This window comes from Crinia signifera, chromosome 11 (genome assembly GCF_055691185.1).
Source record: "Crinia signifera chromosome 11, ASM5569118v1, whole genome shotgun sequence".
NCBI lineage: Eukaryota > Metazoa > Chordata > Amphibia > Anura > Myobatrachidae > Crinia > Crinia signifera.
This window is the reverse complement of record NC_139227.1, coordinates 116980137-117002205: the sequence shown is the minus strand read 5'-3', so window position 1 is coordinate 117002205 and position 22069 is coordinate 116980137.

Here is a 22069-nt window from a genome sequence, read left to right as displayed (position 1 = left end):
CGTGGGTGCCTGGTGGAGATAAAAGTCACAGGGATCCCGTGGCACCGGGAACGACAGTGCTCATAGGCAAATGCCGGAGAGGGACTGGGGATGGATGGGGGGGGGGGGGAGAGACAGGCCCTGCCCTCTCTGTGAGTGGACAGCTGTTCCCCCAGCACCCCCTTAATGGTTGCCCTGTGAACAAGGCTATAAAGGTATATCTGCGTTTTAAAATATTTACTTACACACCCATGAGGATGAGGGCAAGTGATGCACAGACATAAGTAACTGGTGTATAGTCACATGACGTAGATTCTAAGAGCAAAGGCTAAAGAAATCATTTGATGGGGATCATACAAGAGGTCATCGATGATGAAACAGATGCCACTAGTTAAGACACCGATGTTGTCTCACCTCGAGTTGCGTACAATTGTGTATATGGGGAAATAGACGCATTGTTTTTGTGCAGACTTTATTTGAGCAAAGCACAACCAGTAAATTTGCTGAGAATCATTTTTATAATTGAATCCAAATCACTGGACATCGGTGGAACGTTTCTGGTCAAAATCTCAAATTTTACATTTGTGTCCATTTTTTTTCCGATGATGATGCTTATCAGTTTATGGTGTGTGTGTGTGTGTGATTTCATTTAATTTAAATGTGTTATTAGTCCATTTCCCTTGGTTTGCTGCATTTGCCATAAACTCTGCAGCCAAATAGAAATCGATAGTAGATTCAAAGCACCGAATAGATCAGTAAGCGCTGTGCAGACTTTGGTGTAGCCGGTTATCCTGTAATCGGCACTGGGTTCAACCAGCCAGGGGGTAACAGGGGAGTCCTCCTGCCATCATATTAACTAGCCACAAACAGGTCACCCCCAGTCCTCACGTGATTTTCTGCAATAAAGCAGTGAATGGGTTAAGAATCAGACTGCTCTTAGCCAATCAGCAAGTGTTTTCTATAGCAGAGTCTGCATTGAGACTACTGAAACAAGTGTAACAGCAGTGGAGCACTCAGTACCTACTGGATATTAGGGGTGTCTGGTTAGTCACTGTGGAGGTACTTAGATTCCCCAGTGCAAACCGACTCTGGACATTTGCCTGCTAGTGGTAGGGTGGCTATCTAGCCATTTACTGCTTATGTGAGACTGCTCATTTTTATTTGATTTATAATGACTTCAGAACATAGTTTATTGTTTATAAATCTATTGCTCTGTTCTAGAGCTATTTTATTGTATTTTGTGTGGAATAAATCTCATTTTCCTTTATGACAGTATTACACTATATATTTTGTTTTGCTTTTCTCCCGCAGGTACAAAAAAAACCACATTTATGCTGCTTTCCCACTGCCAAGCCGTATAAAGAACAGATATTTTTAAACGGTATTTAAAATGGTATTAGCTTTCACATTGCAGTAGATTGCCGTTTTAAATACCATTTAAGTACCATTCACATCACAGTGAAACCGTTTAATCCCCTCGTGTCCCCTGGTACCTGTCCTGCCCCCCCTCCCCCCCCCCGTACCTGCCAGCTGGTACCCTCGCTCCCCCCCCTGCCCTGGTACCCCCTCCCCCCCTGCCCTGGTACCCCCCTCCCCCCCTGCCCTGGTACTTTGCTCCCCACCCCCCGCCTCCCCTGGTACCTGGCAGCAATCCATCCGGGCAGCGGGGCAGTGCAGTAGGCATCGGCTACTAGGGCTCCTAGTCAGCATGATTCAGGAGGAGGCTGCAGCTGGTGCACAGACAGCGGGGGCACTGGGGATCCGGGCAGGTCCGTGCTCAGGAGGAGGAAGCGGAGGAAGGTCCATTAGGAGATTGACATTTCATCGGCGGGGGTCCCTGCCGCGAATGGGAAATAGCGGGCCCGAAAACAACATATGTGCATATCTAATGAGACCCTAATTAAATATGTGCATATTTAATGAACGGCTCCGCTATTTCCCATTCGCGGCAGGGACCCCCGCCGATGAAATGACAGTCTCCTAATGGACCTTCCTCCGCTTCCACCTCCTGAGCACGGACCGCGCTGCCCGGATCCCCAGTGCCCCCGCCAGGGACGTGCAGTCAGGGGCGGCAGTGCCTCCCCTGTCATTAATGATTAATATAATAATACAATTCAAAGAAAATACTTATGACACATATTATGTGTCATAAGTATATGCTTTGTATTATTATAATCATTTTTACCATTTTTTTTTTTAATTAGTTTATGAGGCATCAAGAGCGGTGCCTCTCGCTGTCTATATTACAGCAACAGGCACAGGGGCGGGCAGTGGGCAGGTCTGAGCACTGGGCTGTAAAAGCTCATTTAGAAAGGTTGTATAGGCGGCACCTATAGCAGTGCCTCGGTGACAGGGACGTGCTTTCTGCCTATATGAAAGCACACCCCTGTCACTGAGGCAGATGTCTCAGTGACAAGGGCGTGCTTTCATACAGGCAGAAAGCACGTCCCTGACCGTCACTGTGACTCTTCTATAGGTAAGGTGCCCGCCATTTATACCACAGTGCCATTTTTATAAGTGAGCGGCTCGTTTTGCCGGGTGGGCGCTGACTTGTATTGCAGGAGGGGGGGGGGCTGACTTGTGTTGCCACGGGGAGCGGGAATTGTATTGCGGGGGGGGCTGACTTGTGTTGACGGGGGGAGCGGGAATTGTATTGCGGGGGGGGGGGGGGCTGACTTGTGTTGCCGGGGGGAGCGGTAATTGTATTGCGGGGGGGGGGGGGCCTGACTTGTGTTGCCGGGGGGAGCAGGACTTGTATTGCGGGGGGGGGGGCTGACTTGTGTTGCCGGGGGGAGCGGGATATGTATTGCTGGGGGCAGGGCAGCCGAGAGGGAGGGGGAGCAGGTTCTAATTACCCGGGCCCAGGCTTGCTGGAGGGGCCCTGGTCTGCCCCCCCCCACTCTGTCCCTCCCAGACAGCACACACCTACAGCAGGCTCAGCATGAGCATCTCACTGACAGCGTGAGAGCTCATGCTGACTGAGCACAGTACATGCTGTCGGTATGTGCTGCTGCTGGGGGCATGGCCTAATTGTGGGAGTTGGTCACGCCTCCCACGATTAGGCTACACCCCCAAATTTTACCGGGGCCCAACATACCTCTCGGCTGCCCTGGCTGGGGGGAGCAGGCGGAGCTGCTGTTATGTGGACACCGGGCACCGGCGCACGCTGCGCTTCCCTTTCCTGTCCGGTGTCACTCTTCTGCCTCCCGCCGGCGCTCTCGTTTTGTGTCCTGGTGCCTGTCCCAGGACGCTCTGGATCTCTGCTGGAGGTCTGTCTGGGCTGCAGTGCCTGGACCAATGGTAATGTGGGTCTGGGGGCTGTTTTTTTTTTATGGCACAGGTGTTTGTGTTAAGTGACATATTTGTGTGTGCTTGTGTTAAGGGACAGACTTGTTTGTGTTTGTGTTGTGACAGAGGTTTGTATCTGTGTATTTGTGTAAATTGACAGAGGTGTGTGTTTGTGTAAACTAAGTGACAGAGGTGGAGGTGTACTGTTTCTGTGTGTTTGTGTAAAATAAGTGTTTTTAAATGAAACATAGAAACATAGAATTTGACAGCAGATAAGAACCATTTGGCCCATCTAGTCTGCCCCTTTTTTTTACCCTTCAGGTAATCTCAGCCCTTTTTGATCCTTATTTCTTTGTAAGGATAATTATATGAAGTATATTTGCCTAATGTGCTAGCCTCAGAGGTTCTTTTAAGCAGTATTGGGCCAATAATATATACTTAATTTAAAATCACACTTATTTTACACAATCACACAGAAACAGTACACACCTCTGTCACTTTACACAAATACACAGATACACAACACTGTCACAACACATACACAAACAAGCAGGGCCGGTGCTAGGGTGTTCGGCGCCCTCCTGCAAACTATAAATTTGCGCCCTCTCATACTTCACATGGCCACACAATATTACCCCATTCCAAATGTCACCATAAAGTATTCTCATTACACAGCACCAGTGCTGTAACTAGACATTATGGTGCCCTTTGGCAATTGGTGACTGCCTCACCACTACAGTAAAAACTGGTAGAGTGCTCGCCTAAGGCGCGCTGCAAATATTTAAGAGTGTGGCTTTATGGGGAAGGGGCATGGCCATATAAAAGTACCAATAACACCGTAATTCCCATAACACATAATGCTACACACGGTAATGCCTATTACACATTATTCCACCCACAGTAATTCCCATTATATATTATGCTACACATCATGATGCCCCTAACACAGTATGCAGCACACTGTAATGCCCATTACACATTATGCCATACATCATGATGCCCCTTACACAATATGTGGCACACTATAATGACCATATGACATTATAACACACATTATTCTACATAATATATACATTATACATTATACATAACACCCACACTTACCGACAGTAGTCGCGCTGCTTATATATTTATATATATATAATATAAATAATGCCCACAGTTACATACAGTTACACATACATAACTGCTGATCTATGTGGGCTGCCTGCTAAATATGTTTTGTAATTATTAATTATTTCATGCTTAGATCAGTCTAACGGTTCTACAGTGCAATGTTGGAGCTAGACCCCAGGAAGTCTATGGCAATGTGACATACTCTATTATATATCCCCAGGTAACCCCATCCATGGCTGGAGCAGCTCCTACCTGAGACGCTGGCGGGCAGCTGGCAGTCACTGCAGCCCGGGGTCTCCTTCTCCTCCTACCTTTTAGGTCTGACCTCCAGCACCCGCTGACCCTTCCTAAGTCTCACCCTAGGCCCCCCACAGCTCCCCTTTCCCCCGGCCTGCCCAGCTTCTCCTTCCTGAGTGAGCGCGGAGACCGAGTTCCCGGAAGCGCAGCCTGTTCACTCGTCATCCCCCGCGCGCACGTGGCGCAGGGTGTGTTCCGTCCCGTGTACACCAACTTCCTGCACAGAGTGGCAGTCACTGCAGCTCAGCACCTCTTCAGCTCGGCGCCTCCCTGCACTGCAGGAGCTGCTGAGTGGCTAGCGCCGGCCCTGCAAACAAGTCTGCCCCTTAAGAGGCTATTACATTTGGCTGCATTTTTTTTTAAATTGAAAAATGTATGTAGGCAGACGCCATGGCGGCTTGGTGGAGCCAGCAATGGCGAACGCTGGGTCCAGGTTGCTTCTTTCAGTGCTGACAGGCAGGAGCTATTCTTTCTGGTCACTGCTGCTTATGCAGGGGGCAGCTACCGCACCTGCCTGTCAGCGCAGAAGCAACCTGGACCCAACGCTCCCCACAGAGCCTGTCGGCGCTGGCTCCACCAAGCCAGTGCCTCACCAACCACAAACCTCACCGCACGTCCCTGGCCCCCGCTGTCTGTGCACCAGCCTCCTCCTGCATGATGCTTTGAGCAGTCAGTCTGGGAGCTGCCGACTAGGAGCCCTGGAATGCCCGCTGCCTACCATGCTTTAGAAACGGGTTGAAATACCGGTTAACTTTAACCGGTAAATCAACTCTGTCGCTTTCCCGCTGCAGCCTTATACTTACCGTTTAAGACCTGCAGTGAGAAAGGGGCATTACTGTATGTAGGTTGAATGCTTTGATAGAGAATACTACATTTTAGTTTTGTTTTGCTATTCACAGGGTACATAGGTGCAGATTTATGTTTTTGCTGGTGGGTGCTCAAGCTAAAAATATAGAGGAGTGGCTTCATGGGGAAGAGGTGTGGCCACAAAATAATACCAATTTATATTACGGAGCACAGTTGTCTCCAAAATTCAAATTACGGCAACAGAGTTCCACATACATAAAAGCCCCCACAGTGCAGGTACATAAATGCCCCCACAGTGCAGGTACATAAATGCCCCCACAGTGCAGGTACATAAATGCCCCCACAGTGCAGGTACATAAATGCCCCCACAGTGCAGGTAAATAAATGCCCCCACAGTGCAGGCACATAAATGCCCCCACAGTGCAGGTACATACATGCCCCCACAGTGCAGGCACATAAATGCCCCCATATTGCAGGTACATACATGCCCCCACATTGCAGGCACATAAATGCCCCCACAGTGCAGGTACATAAATGCCCCCACAGTGCAGGTACATAAATGCCCCCACGGTGCAGGTACATAAATGCCCCCACGGTGCAGGTACATAAATGCCCCCACGGTGCAGGTACATAAATGCCCCCACGGTGCAGGTACATAAATGCCCCCACGGTGCAGGTACATAAATGCCCCCACGGTGCAGGTACATAAATGCCCCCACAGTGCAGGTAAATAAATGCCCCCACAGTGCAGGTACATAAATGCCCCCACAGTGCAGGTACTTCGTGGACAGAATACACTCTTCCCGGCATACTGTTTCCCAGGTGGTGGGTCCGGCAATGTGGGTGCTGCAGCCGCAAATTAGCAAGTGAATATGGCGGCCCAGCAGCGGGACTCGGGCCCGTGGGTGCTCATCAATTTCCTTGGTTGCTCGGGCCCTTGAGCACCCACAGAATCAGCACCTATGACAGGGTAGTTATTAGACACTGGTTCACTTTTCAGTATTACTCTTTGGGCTAAAGGTTACCCATGCTTACCTGGGTGCTCTAGGGGGGGTGTATTCTCATATTTTATTTCATTTTACCCATAATAATAATGTTATTTATATAGCGCTCTTTCTCCAATAGGACTCAAGGTACTTAACAGATTGGATAAATGTAATACAGTACAGGAACAATGAAGTACAGGAAAGCTTTTCATAAACAATACTTAAGGGAACTATGGAAATGCTTGAGTAAACAGGAAAGTCTTGAGTCTGTCTTTGAAGGATTCTAGAGTAAGGGCCTCTTGAACTGCTTGGTGAAGTGGGTTCTGTAGATTACATAAGAGTGTATACTGTTTGTTGCAGCTATTATACACAATGAACTGTACTTTATTTGTTTTATATTGGCTAATTATTAACACTTGCCTATGGCAAAATACTTAAGCAGCAGGAATGACATTAGTTAAAGGGTTAATTACCTGTATTAATACTAAATGACAGGTTAACAGTTAGGAAATGCAGGTAATGGAGTATGTCTCTCTAGTCAGCGGCGTAGCTACGTTTTGGGCGCCCTCCGCCGCCCATGCAAACCCCCCCGCAATCCCCCGCAGCCTTACCTTTCGCGCAGGTCCCGGCGGCTCCATTCTTCTGCTGAGGACCACCACAAAATGGCCGCCCCCATACAGCAGACAGTTTCTGTCTGCTGTATGGGGGCGGCCATTTTGTGGTGGTCCTCAGCAGAAGAACGGAGCCGCCGGGACCAGCGAAATAGGTAAGCCTGCGGGGGATTGGGGGGAGGTGTAACTATAGCACTGCAGCCCCCGGCGCCCCCATATGCACAGCGCCCCCCCGCGGTGGCGGGGGCTGCGGTGCTATAGTTTCGCCACTGTCTCTAGTTACGTCTATTTGCTGTGAAATGTTTGTGTTCTGGAACTGGAATCATATGCAGCTCAGTTTAGGAGGAGTAATGGAAGCATTGCACTCAGGGCCGCCAAGAGGGGGGGGGGGGGGTACTAATTACCCTGGTTCGACCCCCTCTTTCCCCTCCGTCCCTCCCGAGCAGCAGCACACACACACCTACAGCATGTGCTGTGCTGACAGCAGGTTTAGCATGAGCGTCTCACTGACAGTGTGAGAGCTCATGCTGAGCCTCATGTCAGCACAGCACATGCTGTAGGTATGTGCTGCTGCTACTGACGGGGGGGGGGGAATATCACCCCACCCCACCCCCCCTCAACTTTTTCCCACCCCCTTAAACATGTTGGGGGCGTTACCTAATCGTGGGAGGTGGTCACGCCTCCCTCGATTAAACCACACCCCCAGAATTTTACCAGGGCCCGGCATACCACTGGGCAGCCCTGATTGCACTGTGGTTGCTGTCTCCATGCCAAGTCTAATCACCTGGAGGAATGCCCGGAAACCTGCAGCAATATCCCATGTGGTGATCACCTGGATGCCACTACTAGCACGTGATTGTGGCTGAGATATGATTACATCACCTGGGTGACCTCCACTGGTGACATCGCGGGTTTCCAGCATCACCTAGAGGGGAACTAGGGACAACACAGGGCTGACAAAATATCTGTCTACTCAGGAAATAATACCAAATGTTTTCTGTCCTTATACGCTGTCTGAGGAGTGGAAATCAATAAACTAAATTACTTTAAAGTTGGTTCTATCTGTATTATTTTATAATGAGCTAGTATTGTGTGACACCTTCTAGGATATTAGGAATACTTAAAATAAATGAGATTACAACCCAATTTCCAGCACCACCTCCCCCCCTTATCCCCCTCTTTCCCGGCACGGCGCACCTGATCTGGCTGAGGGGGGCTGACACAAAACTAAACAAGTATGGAGATATAATCGTTTTTTATACAATTTTCTTTTATATTGAAGTCACATACAATACATATAATAACAAATACGTAATGAACAATGTTGCCAAAGACTGTATAAACTATAACAAATGTGAATTATGGTTATACAATGAATTACTGTAATTCATTGTAAACACTGGGCAGCCCTCTGATTGGCTGAGCTATCTCAGCCAATCAGAGGGCTGCCCAGTGTTCAAACAATTCTGCCGCCACTGCTGACTGACCCCCGCTGCCCGCTAGCACTTCTTCTTGCGCTACATAACGCCGCCCTCTGCCCGCCCTCTTCCCGCACCCGATGTGCCATCTCACGATGGCATGCAACATCGGGTGCTGTAAAAGGGGCACTTTAGCACCACAAGATGCGATCGGGTTCGATGGACATGGGCAGCATAAGAGACATGCATGGGCAGTGACCATGTAATATTACGGGTGGAACAGCAGGTCTATGCAAAGGTAAATTTACTATGATGGGCATTCGAATGAAGATGGGATGTTGTCAATAGCAACCAGATTCTACTTCTTATTTCTTTAGCACCTTCTAGAACAGTGGTTCCCAAATTGGGGTACTTGTACCCCTGGGGCTACACTGCAGACCGGTTGGGGGTACTTGAAAATAATATTGGTAATGGCGGAAGAAGAGGAAGAAGTCTCCTAATGGCAGAAGAAGTCTCGAGTTGCCGTGGAGATGAACCATGTTGCGCCACTTCCGGTTCTGGCTACAATGTCTGCAGCATCTCCTTTGGCTTTTGCCCGACCAGCAATCCACTGGGAGCTACCCGCGCTGCCATCCGATAATCAAGGGCTAAGGGAGAGAAAAAAGGTTGTACAAGAAGATCATAGATAGAACCGGATTGGTTGCTATGGGCAACAGCTCAACTTTAATTTTAGTAAACTTAGCCCTAATGCCTACGTTCCCAAATGCTCATCCTAGAGGGAGAATTAGGGCAGGGGGGAGGTAAGTATACTTCATACCCTCCAACATGACCCATTCCATTAGGTACAAAATGCTCTGTTCCTGGACTTCCCTGCCAGTGGCAGTTGCAGAGGTTGGGCTGCAGCACAGTCCAATATTCAAAAGGGGAGCCACACCTAATGCCACTCCAAACATCACTGTCCTGGACTCACTGACAGTTGATGTGACCCCCCTCTTTAAATTTTGGACTGTGCTGGAGTCCAACCTCTGTAACTGCCACTGGCAGGGAAGTCCAGGAACAGAGCATTTTGTACCTAATGGAATGGGTCATGTTGGAGGGTATGATAATTACCTGACCCCTGACAGGATCCCCACTTTGTGATGCCAGTGTCTGTATCCTGACTGCCAGTCATCCGCATGCATCCCTTGCAAACTTACCTGGTAATTTCTTGTACACATGTAATCAAAACAGACTTTGCTTTGCAGAATGACCTCTGCATTAGATGCTGGTCATCACTTATGTTTGTAGAGGATGAATGCCCACTGTTGGCATGATTGCTCAGTAAGGGGTAAAAGGACAAGCTGAGGAGTAGCAAACCATATCCCCCCCCCCCCCCCCCCCTAATTTCACTGGGGCAGTCATTATTTTATTGACGTTATATCTCCCACTAAGGACAGCCTGTATTATAGTTGAACCAGCAGATTGGAGTAATGAATTAGCAATGTAAAGTCAGTACAGTAAAGCAGTCAGAATGGACACAGGACTACTAGACTACCAGAATTTCCCAAGCATACTAAGTGGTGTTCCTTGGCACAAATCTGTCCATGTATGCTTACCTGCGATTTACCAACTGCGCACACTTGTAGGGATATTCCCACTGAACTGCAGCTTCTGTTGCATTTTAGTTGAACAGAGCACTGAAGCCTTAGGACAGTGTTTTTTAACCAGAGGGGCAGATGTATTAAGCCTGGAGAAGATATAAACTGGAGATAAACTGGAGATTAAGTGGAAGGAGATAAAGCACCAGCCAATCAGCTCCCAACTGTCATATTTCAAACACAGCTGATTGGCTGGTGCATTATCTCCTTCCACTTTATTTCTAGTTTATCTTCTTCGCCAGGCTTAATACATCTCATAGGTACCTCCCCTCCTGCATTCTGCAGGAGACTCCCTGACATAGCAGCAATCTCCCTCTCTCCCTCATTAGTCTAGCAATCTCCCTCATGTCACCTAGCCCACATTACACTGTTACATCATAGTTACCTCCCCTCCTGCATTCTGCAGGAGACTACCTGATATAGCAGCAATCTCCCTCTCTCCCTCATTAGTCTAGCAATCTCCCTCATGTCACCTAGCCCACATTACACTGTTACATCATAGTTACCTCCCCTCCTGCATTCTGCAGGAGACTCCCTGACATAGCAGCAATCTCCCTCTCTCCCTCATTAGTCTAGCAATCTCCCTCATGTCACCTAGCCCACATTACACTGTTACATCACAGTTACCTCCCCTCCTGCATTCTGCAGGAGACTACCTGACATAGCAGCAATCTCCCTCTCTCCCTCATTAGTCTAGCAATCTCCCTCATGTCACCTAGCCCACATTACACTGTTACATCATAGTTACCTCCCCTCCTGCATTCTGCAGGAGACTCCCTGACATAGCAGCAATCTCCCTCTCTCCCTCATTAGTCTAGCAATCTCCCTCATGTCACCTAGCCCACATTACACTGTTACATCATAGTTACCTCCCCTCCTGCATTCTGCAGGAGACTCCCTAACATATCAGTAATCTCCCTTTCTCCCGTATTAGTCTAGCAATCTCCCTCATTTCACCTAGCCCACATTACACTCTTACATTTTGGGGGTAAAAAAGTAATGAGAGACAGATAAATTTACATTGAATCATCAGCGCTTTTTCCTAGCACTTTACCAAGTATAGTAGCTCTTACTAACTGCTTTGGGGCTCATCTACATTTGGATATAAGTCATTTTACAAGATTCCTCTCAGATGTAGCAGTACACAGCCACGCTTCTAGGTGCCACGTTCACAATCTCTTTCCACAATCTCTCCATATATGGAACTAGACACGCCCTTTGGGCAGAGCATGACACATCCTCCTCAATGGGGCGCTGTGTAAAATTCTACTACCAACTATAATCTCCCTGAAACTAGTATTCAAAAGTAGGCAAGTATGATACATCTGCCCCACTGTGCTGTGGTACACTAGTGTGCTTTGAGCTGTTCTGTGCTCCCACATCTAGAGATGCCCAAACCAATTTTACAGCCACCACCGGTTTAACTGTTATTTACTAGTCTCTTCTTTTCATGTAAAGGGCCAATGTATGTTATTTTTGTTACCTGTGGGGACCAGTATGATTGTTTTATATGGGGGCCAATAGGTTTGTTTTTGTTTTTCCCTGTGGGGGCAATTTGTTTTACCCGTTGGGGATCTCATGGTGTGCCTTGGCAAATTTAAAATCTTATTTAGTGATCCGCTAGTAAAAAAAGTTGAAAATCACTGCCTTAGGATTGTTCAGTGACAAATTGTGATATGTTAACTTGAAATATCTCTATAGTTTTTCATTGATTCAGGGCCTTTTACCACTATACCGAGGATTGTGTTCTCCAAAAATGTCATGAAATAATAGTTGTTTTTTGGTACTTGTTTCCTAGCACGGCACCCCCGATTTCCATCTTATGCCATCGCATTGCATCGCATGCCATATAGCCGCATTCGATGCGATGCGATACGATTTTTCATTGTATAAGCACCCTAATGGGTGCTTACAATGTTAAATGCACCCCTACACCACCCCCACTATCAACGGCAACCCGAAGTATGACGAGCGCAGCGAGCCCGTGCGGGGTGGCGGTATGCGTCCTCCGACCTTTTTTTATTGTACAATATCGCGGCGCATCACATACCATCGTATACCATATTTAGTCTTATGGTATACGATGCGATGGGCGCCGTGCTAGGAAACAAGTACCTGTTTTTCTTATAGTTAAATTAGGTCAATAACATATATATATATATATATATATATATATATATATATATATATACGCGCGACAACAGAATTCCTGAAATTGCGCTATGGATTTGTGGTCGCCAGTGACACTAGGCCCCCTACTAGCGGAGCTACCTCTACCTAAATCCTCCACAATAGTGTCAGGCGCCCTATGCTTAGAATGATAATTTCTGTCTCTCCTTAGTTAGCTTTTTCTCAAAAAACCATACATATATTAGCATATAAAAAACATTGTTTATTAAAAAGCAAAGATTTTTTCTTAAAAACCAGATTACTCTTGACACTGGAGTACGCTTTGTTTTTAAAGATGCAACCCTTTAAAAACAAAGCGTACTCCAGTTTTAAGAGTAATCTGGTTTTTAAGAAAAAATCTTTGCTTTTTAATAAACAATGTTAACAAAAGCTAACTAAGGAGAGACAGAAATTATCATTCTAAGCATAGGGCGCCTGACACTATTGTGGAGGATATATATATAAATATATATATATATATATTTTTTTAAATGCATTTAACTGTTGAAGGGTGTCTAGCGCCACCTTGTGGCTGTGTAATATAACATTGTCCTCTACCCTAGTGGTATGACTCCCTCCCTTCCCAATAAGTCAGTAATTCAGGACTGTAACCACCCTAATGGGGCCTACACACGTAGCGATGTCAGGCCATGTTCTGAGCGATGTTACTAAATTTAACTACATTGCTCAGAAAGTGCCCCTACATCGCTCCATGTGCAGGGGCATAGCGATAGCGATGTGCGGCCCCATCGGAGAACACTGGCCCTGATACATCGCTCAGCACACAGCACTGACACAGCGCTTTGTACTGAGCGATCTTGACCCATATTAGGTTGACATTCATTGGGTCAACCACTTGAAGGTCGACATGGTTTACGTCAACACATAAAATAGGTTGACAGGGTTGGAAGGTCAACGCAAGCATTAGGTCGACAATGGGAAGGTCAACAGTCGAAAGGTCGACATGATGTTTTCAAATTTTTTTTGTACCAAATATCGACATAGTGGTCATGGACACCGTCAAGGTGTACCGTCGCACTCGCCATGCCTCCGGCACAGTGCCCAGGGCTGCCACTAGTAATTTTGGTGCCCGAGACTGACCCCCCCCCCCACCCCCCCACCCCCTTCCCCAGAACTGACCTTCATTCACACCATTACTTACCTACAGTCTGGAGGGATAGAACAGAACTCCCAGCAAGACACAGGTAAATTTAACTGTGTGATTAATTTGTCATCTCACAAACCCACTAAAGTAGAAGTCAGTGTGCTATCTAGAGGTCTTACATTCTGTCCGACCAAGCCTCTCGACAAAACAGAACTATGTAGTGACATGGAAGAATATTTTAGGAAACTAAGACTGAAGGAGTTCTTCCATGACAGAGAGGAGACAGAACCTACAAATAGCCAAACACAAATTAGACCAGTCCACAAGAAGAGTTCTGTCTGGACACCACCACCTGGCCGCAGTACCATTTTGGACCTATATATTGACTCTTTTAGAAATGTGGTCCAGTCAACAATATTGGAAAAACATAAAAAGGAATACTTTAACATCAGTGTGCAAGAAAGAAGAGCTATTCACACCTTAAGAAACAACAAGAAAATCACCATCAAGCCTGCAGACAAAGGTGGGGCCATAGTCATCATGGACACATCGGACTATACTAAGGAAGCAAATAGACAGCTGATGGATATCCAATACTATACCAAACTAGACAAAGATCCAACTCAAAAATATTTAAGGGAGTTGAGAAGGCTTGTCAGGGGGCTGTCAGCAGAGTCTACAGAACTTTTGGACTTGATACCCGACAGTCCCAGAATTGGAATATTCTACATGCTTCCCAAAATACATAAGCCCGGCAACCCAGGGAGGCCAATCATCTCATGCGTGGGAACCCTCACTGAAAAAATCTCAGGATGGGTAGAGGGTGTCCTGAAACCACTGGTGAGACATACTACCAGCTTTCTCCAAGATACCACGGACCTACTGAATAAATTATCAACCCTAGGTCCCCTCCCTAATGGAGCCATCCTTGCCACCATGGATGTGGAATCCTTATATTCCAATATCCCCCATGAAGATGGACTGACAGCATGCCAGATATATCTTGAGTCCAATGGGATTGCTCCTGGTCCTGCAATACAGCTTACAAAATTCATCCTTACACACAATTATTTTTCCTTTGGCAAAGAAATATTTCTACAGCGCACCGGGACCGCCATGGGCAGTAAAATGGCACCGCAATACGCCAATCTGTTCATGGCAAAACTCGAGAGTGACTTCTTGGCATCCTGCTCAATCAAACCCTTGGCTTACTTCCGTTACATCGATGATATCCTGATCATCTGGACTGATTCTGAACAAGAACTCATACATTTCCATGAAAAATTTAACAGATTTCATCCAACAATAAACCTGACAATGAATTACTCATATACCGAGATAAACTTCCTTGACACCACTATAACAATTCAAAACAACGCAATACAGACAACCCTATACCGAAAACCCGTGGATCGGCCTTCATACCTCAGATGGGACAGCTTCCACCCGAAACACATCAAAAAATCCATTATCTACAGCCAGGCCATCAGATATCATCGCATCTGCTCCAGCCCAGCAGATAGAGATGTCCACTTAAAACAACTTAAAGGGACCTTTTTAAATCAGGGATATCATCCCACATCAATCAACGATCAGATTATCAGAGCCATCAGGATACCCAGAAATCAACTTCTCCAATATAAAGAAAGAGAAAGAAACAACCGTGTACCCCTGGTAGTCACCTACAACCCACAGCTTGAGGTGCTAAGAAAAACTGCAAAAAAACTACATCACATCATACACAAAGATGACCGCCTGAAAACAATATTCCCAGACCCTCCACTACTATGTTACCGACAACCTGCAAACCTGAAAAATATTATAATCCGAAGTTCACTGCCATCCATTACACAAAGAGGAACCTATCCCTGCAATGTAAGGAGCTGCAAAACCTGTGCCCATATCCTCACTACAGACAGTGTACGGATCCCCAACACACAACAGGACTATAAGATCCCAGGGACATTCACATGTTCTACTACCAATGTAGTGTACCTGATTCTGTGCACCAAATGTCCTATTGGGGGTCTGTATGTTGGAGAAACAGGACAAAAACTTAAGGCAAGGATGAGGTCCCATCGCCACACAATAAAGGAAAAAAAGACACACTTTCCTGTGGCCAAACATTTCTGCAGCCCAGGACACAATCAGGATCATATGAAAGTGATTATACTAAAAGGAAATTTCAAATCACAAAGAGACAGGAGGGTCTGGGAATACAAATTAATGACAACGTTTGACACCCTTAACACAGGACTGAATCTATCCGAGGGATTTATGGCCCACTACAACATCTGAGGAATCTGGCCCAGAGAGAGTGAGGGCATCGGAGCTCTAAAGGCCCCCATACACTAGGGCGACTTGTCCTTAGGACAAGTCGCCCCCGACTTCCCCCTGAGCTTCCCCGGCTGCTCCCCGGGGGAGCTTGATTAGATTGGCACTTGATGTGCCATTTTTTACATGTGATAAATCGTCTCGATTTATCACATGTAAAAAACCCGGGGAGCAGGGGGGGTGGGGGGGGGGGCTAAGAGGTGGGAGCAGGGGGGCTGGGGACGCTGCGGGGGACACATCTGTGTCCCCCGCTGCTGGGGACACAGCGTCTGTGCGGCGATAAGGTAGAGGGAGCAGGGGGGGCTGGAGACGCTGCGGGGGACACGTCTGTGTCCCCCGCTGCTGGGGACAGCGTCTGTGCGGCGATAAGGTAGAGGGAGCAGGGGGGGGGCTGGAGACGCTGCGGGCGGGGGACACAGGCTGCATAGAGCCGGGCAGGGGGAGCCGGCCGGGAGCTGTCAGTAATGAATAAAAAAAAAAGCCCATACAATGAATGGGCAGCCTGTGATTGGCTGCTGAGCGCTCTCTCAGCCAATTGCTGACTGGCTGAGAGAGCGCTCAGCCAATCACAGGCCGCCCATTCATTGTATGGGCTTTTTTTTTTATTCATTACTGACAGCTCCCGGCCGGCTCCCCCTGCCCGGCTCTATGCAGCCTGTGTCCCCCGCCCGCAGCGTCTCCAGCCCCCCCTGCTCCCTCTACCTTATCGCCGCACAGACGCTGTCCCCAGCAGCGGGGGACACAGACGTGTCCCCCGCAGCGTCCCCAGCCCCCCCTGCTCCCAAGTCGGGTGGTCGGACGTGCAGCAGGTCCGACCACCCGACGCAGATCCGATGCGCACGGGACCGCGCATCGGATCTGAGGGAACATCAAAACTAGACGATTTTGGTCCGATTTCGGCCAGATCCGACTGATCTGGCTGAAATCTGACCAAAATCGGCTAGTGTATGGGGGCCTTTACTCTGGCCTGTCATCAACTTAGAGACAATAAAACTTTCACACTACTTATCTACAAACTAATTAAGGACTCAATTTACAAGCTCATTCTGTTATTTTGTTTTGTTTTGATCTTAAGAATGTCCATCTATCACATCTTGTTCCCACTCTGCTGTGTATATATATGTGGTTCTTCACACACCTTGTTATACCATGCCTGAGGAAGAGACCTAAGAAGTCTCGAAAGCTTGCATTTTAACAACATTTATTTTTGTTAGCCATTAAAAGGTATCATATTTGCTAGATTGCTATTTTGTTTTTCTCACTGAGGAACAATAAAACTTTTCTTACCTACAGTAGCTGCGGCATCCCCGTCTCCTCAGGAGCGCACACTGCAGTGCACAGTGCAGCCTGCAGAGCGCCGAGCCCCTGCTGTGTCCTAGGTTCGGCGCTCTGCAGGCTGCACTGTGTATCGTGCATGCCTGGCTGGGGGGCCGCCGGGTGGGGGAGGCGGTGTGCAGGGGTGGGGGGGTCACTGTGGGCAGCTGCCCAGGCCCTTCCAGAGGCCGGGGCCCGCGGCTCTGACAGAGCCTTACTGTGCTCAGTGCACCAGGCCGTAGTGGATGGTAGGGCATGAAACCATCTACCCTATTGAAGATGGGATGTTGCCAGTGGCAGTTTTTACCTATGGGCTGCAGCCCCCCCAGGTTAATGTGACTGGCAGTGACTTCCTATTGGAAGTCTGACCTGCCAGTCACTGAAGGCAGTCCCATTGTGAGTTCCTCCCTCCCTCCAGGATGCCTCTCTGTGCGCAAATGCGGGGCAACCCCAAAAATGGGTTCCGCGCATGCGCAGTATCGCGGAATACACTGCGCATGTGCCGGATTCGGGAACCTGATTAAGCCTCCGGGGGCTGCTGCAAAGGTAGCCCATGTAGGCTTGGGCCAGCACATGTACAGGGGACCGGCTGCTTGGACCAGCAACAGCGGCGTAGGGGCATCGGAGGAGGGGGGCCACATCATGGCAGCCTCCCTCCTCCGCAAGGGTAAGAGCTGCCACTGGATGTTGCCCATAGCAACCATTCAGATCTTAGTGCCTCACTGTGCTTGGTACACTATTATCATACCCTCCAACTGTACTGAAATTGCCGGTACAGTACCGTTTTTCAACAGTCTGTACCGGCAAATAAAAATTGTACCGAATGTACCGTTTTTATTTTTTACTTCCCTGCGGCAGTCAGTTATCTCTCTCTATATCTCTCAATCAAAATCCTCCGGGCTCCCTGGCTCTGCTCCGTCAGCTGCCTGGAGGTGCTGCGCTGGCTCTCCCCCGTTCCCAAGAGTGCATTGCGGGCCGGTCCTGTGCGTCATGACGTCACGGGCCGGCCCCGCGCACCCTGCACTCATGGCAAAGGACATATCCGCATGCGCACTGTTGTGGGAGAGAATCTCTGCGCTGCCTGAGCGCTGAGAGGTGGCCAGCCCTGGCGGCGGGCGAGCATGACGCCATCGGAGCCTGAAACTTCCAGACAGTACCGTACGTATTTAAAATTAATGTATGACCACGCCCCCTATATCGCTGACCACGCCCCCTATATCGCTGACCACGCCCCCTGTACCGGTTTCCATAGGCAAAATGTTGGAGGGTATGTATTATATTCTCCCACCATGCCGTAGTGGATGGTAGGGCATTAAATACCGCCTCTCGGCTCATATTGGCTTGAAAAAAGGTGAAAACTTTAAGGCTTAAAAAAAGGGTGAAAATATATTTTAAAACATTCATGTTTTCCACTGATCTGGTTCTTATCTAACAATCTGAGAGCCCTTGTGTTCTGTGTGCTCAGCTCCTCGGGCTGCGGTGAGCATACTGCCATACGCAACCTTCTGTGGTGCAGCAATAATAGGTGCCCCCTCGCTCATACATCCCCTCCGTGCTGTACACGTGCCTTACTCTACGTATGCTTTCCCCTGCTCCTCTATAGCGATGTGTAACAGCTCTGTGAGTTTAACATTCCAGATTAGCCAGTACCACTGCTGCCGGAACCGTCTGCCACCCCCTGATTCCAACACTTAACTCACTAGCTTAACGGTAACTGAAGAGCGCTGGCATTGTACCCGTGGCTTGTTTGCCCACTCTTTTCTGCTTTTCTTGTTCTCTGCCATGGAGTTCCATGCCAATGACAGAAGGCACACATTGCCAACACACTCCGTATACTGGCATATCTGGATTGGGGAAGGGATGTTTAGCAGGGGTGTAGGGTTGCAGAAGCAACTGGGGGTAATAAGATGACAATGATAATTCTGTCATGTGTCTTGGGGCCCTATATTTGCAGGGTATATGTTTTCGGGGTGCAGGGGTGGCTACCCTCAGATATTAAGGGGTAAAAGTACTCAAGTGGAAGTTTTATCTAAGATGGGATGTTGCCCTTAGCAACCAATCAGATTCTACATATTTATTTAGCACCTTCTATAAGATAATAGATAGAGGGGGAAATTTACTAACATCGAATTACTACAAATGCCAGTTTTCAATTCCTAGCCATATTCGGCCGTTAAATTCATATTTTCTGAATTTACAAAGGCCGGTATACGGCTATTCGTATATTCGTATTTTGAAAATACAATTGAATACACCATCAAAAGAATATGAATGGGTTTCACTCATTCGAATGGTGAATCGAAATTTACTATCAAGCCATATGGTATATACGGCTGGTAATTGTGCCGAAAATATGGCTGGAAAAAATATAGAAATAAATAAATAAATAAATAAAACCACATGGGATGCTCCCCCCCTCCCCCCCCTCTCCCCTCCATGATGGAGGCTCCATCCATTACCAGCCCCAGGCTCATTAGCCTGATTTTGGTTGCAAAAATACAGGGGGGCGGGGAGATTTGGGGTCTCCCTGTATTTCTATAGCCAGCACTAGGGATGGCTCTGGTTCCCAAAAATATGGGGGACAAAATGACTAGGGTTCCCCCATATTTTGAAAACAAGCACCAGGCCCAAACAACCAGCAGGCTAATGCCACAGCCAGGCTAGACTGTTTAAATAATCTCCCCCGGCTAAAACATTAGCCCCTGACTGGTCAGCCCGGGCCAGGACCCTGGACCCCTTTATTGTCCCACCTTCAGGCTACCCCCTGCCCGGGCTGAAGCCCAGAGCTATACCTGGTGCCCCTGGGTGGTGGGCACCAGGCCGATAGCCATAAATGTGTAAAAATGTAATAATAAACTATTGTATTAAGTTGTGGAACTACAAGTCCCAGCATGCTTCCCTGCATGCAGGGACTCAGCAAAACACAAGTCCCAGCATACAGGGCATTAAAGGGACTTATAGTTCTACAACTTAACCAATAGCGAGATAAATGACACAGACACCCAGTAAAATAAAAGTTTAATACACACTATAATCACTCAAACATACTTACCTATAGGATCCACTGTAGGCCAGTCCACTTCTCCAGTAGAATCCATTAGGGTACCTGTAAAAACACATTCTACTCACCATGGGCCTTATTTTGGTTCATTCTTTCTGACAAAATCCTTCTTAGATGGGCAAAACCATGTGCACTGCAGGAGGGGCAGATGTTACTTGTGCAGAGAGAATTAGATTTGGGTGGGGTTTTACTTCAAAGTGAGATCTATATTGCAGTGTAAAAATAAAGAAGTCAGTATTTTCCCTGCACAGAAACAAAATTACTCACCCAAATCTAATTCTCTCTGCACATGTTACATCTCCCCCACCTGCAGTGCACATGGTTTTGTCCATCTAAGAAGGAAGTTGTCAGAAAGAATGAACCAAAATAAGGCCCCATGTCTTCCGGCGAAGATTGTGTCCTCTTCGTCCAAAGTAGGCATCCACGAGTGTAAAGATAAAAAAAATGCTGTCCTGATACCATAACGAACTGTAAACACACTTGGGGCTCCTCCCCCGAACTGGGGGATTTGGCGGTAATGTCATACACCGGGTCCTCCCCCAGCGAATCAGCAGAGGGCTCCAGGGGAGTAAACAAAGAAAAAAGTAGGGTGCCCCAAAGGTACACATGTAAGCAGATGCACATAAGCAATACACAGATGGGAATGCAGCAGCGCCTGCCAGACAAGACTCTTACATAAGCAGTAGTTACATAAGCGGTCACACTAGAGTGTAGAATTAGACCTGGATTACTGCATTAACGCTGCCCATTGGAATACTCAGTATAGTATGTTCGGTAAACAGGCTTAAGGGGCCCATACACGGTCCGTTAAACGGATCCGTTTGGGTCTTAATTAGCACGCTTCGCATCGGATCACATCGGATCGCATGCCTAGTGCATGCGGTGTGCATGCAATGCGATCCGATGCGAAGTTTAGCTAGTACAAAAAGTATGTGCAGCACATACTTTTTGTACCGTACTATGTGATGCGCGGGAGCGCGCATCGCATAGTACAAAACGGACGGTCCGGAAACGGACCGTCTATGGGCACCTTTATGCACCATTTCTGATTAATGTTTTATTATTATTTTATTATATGTAATCTGTGTGGCATGTTTTTTTTAGAAAATAAGCATGCTTATTTACATTTATTGGATCATAATAAACAAATATAATATTTTTTTAAATATTTTGTTTTCAATAAGCGCAGCAACCCCCCCCCCCTTCTTCCAAACAAACAAAACAACAAAAAACACAACACAAACCCACTCAGCAGGAATACAACAGTGCACATAAATCGGCATTTTAAATAGCAACCTACTGAGAAACGTATGCAGATTTAACCGTCCATTATTTATTTATTTATTAACCGTTTGTTATATAGCGCACACATATTCCGCAGCGCTGTTCAGAGTATAGTTGAACAGTCACATCAGTCCCTGCCCCAGTGGAGCTTACAATCTAGGGTTCTAGGGTTAATTTTTGTTAGGAACCAAATAACCTACTCAGATATTTTTGGAATGTGAGAGGAAACCGGAGTACCCAGAGGAAACCCACGCAAGTAATCCCCCCCTTCCCCTCCCAAACCCTCTCCTATCATGGTGCCCCCCCCCTGTCATTAATCAGTCAGTCCCGGCACAGGTTAGCATCCGGCATAGGGAGAGAAATCCTGGGAGCCTGCACCCGATCTCCCCTCACTTTCTCAGTGTGGATACCTTGGACCTCACGCCAATTAAGAGAGGTAAACTTTGTGACTGTATTGTATCCACACACTACCAGTTGGTATAAAAAACCCACAGCTCTTTGGGCTCGCTACAGACACCAAATCCCCCTGGACCAATCTTGCTTTAATCCAGAGACATTTATATATTTTTAATCTTTTTATTTTTGTGGACATCCCATTTTTTCTTAGCAGAAAACATTGTTAGTTTTTTTAATTGCATTTGCAAGTTTATCGATATGTTGTTG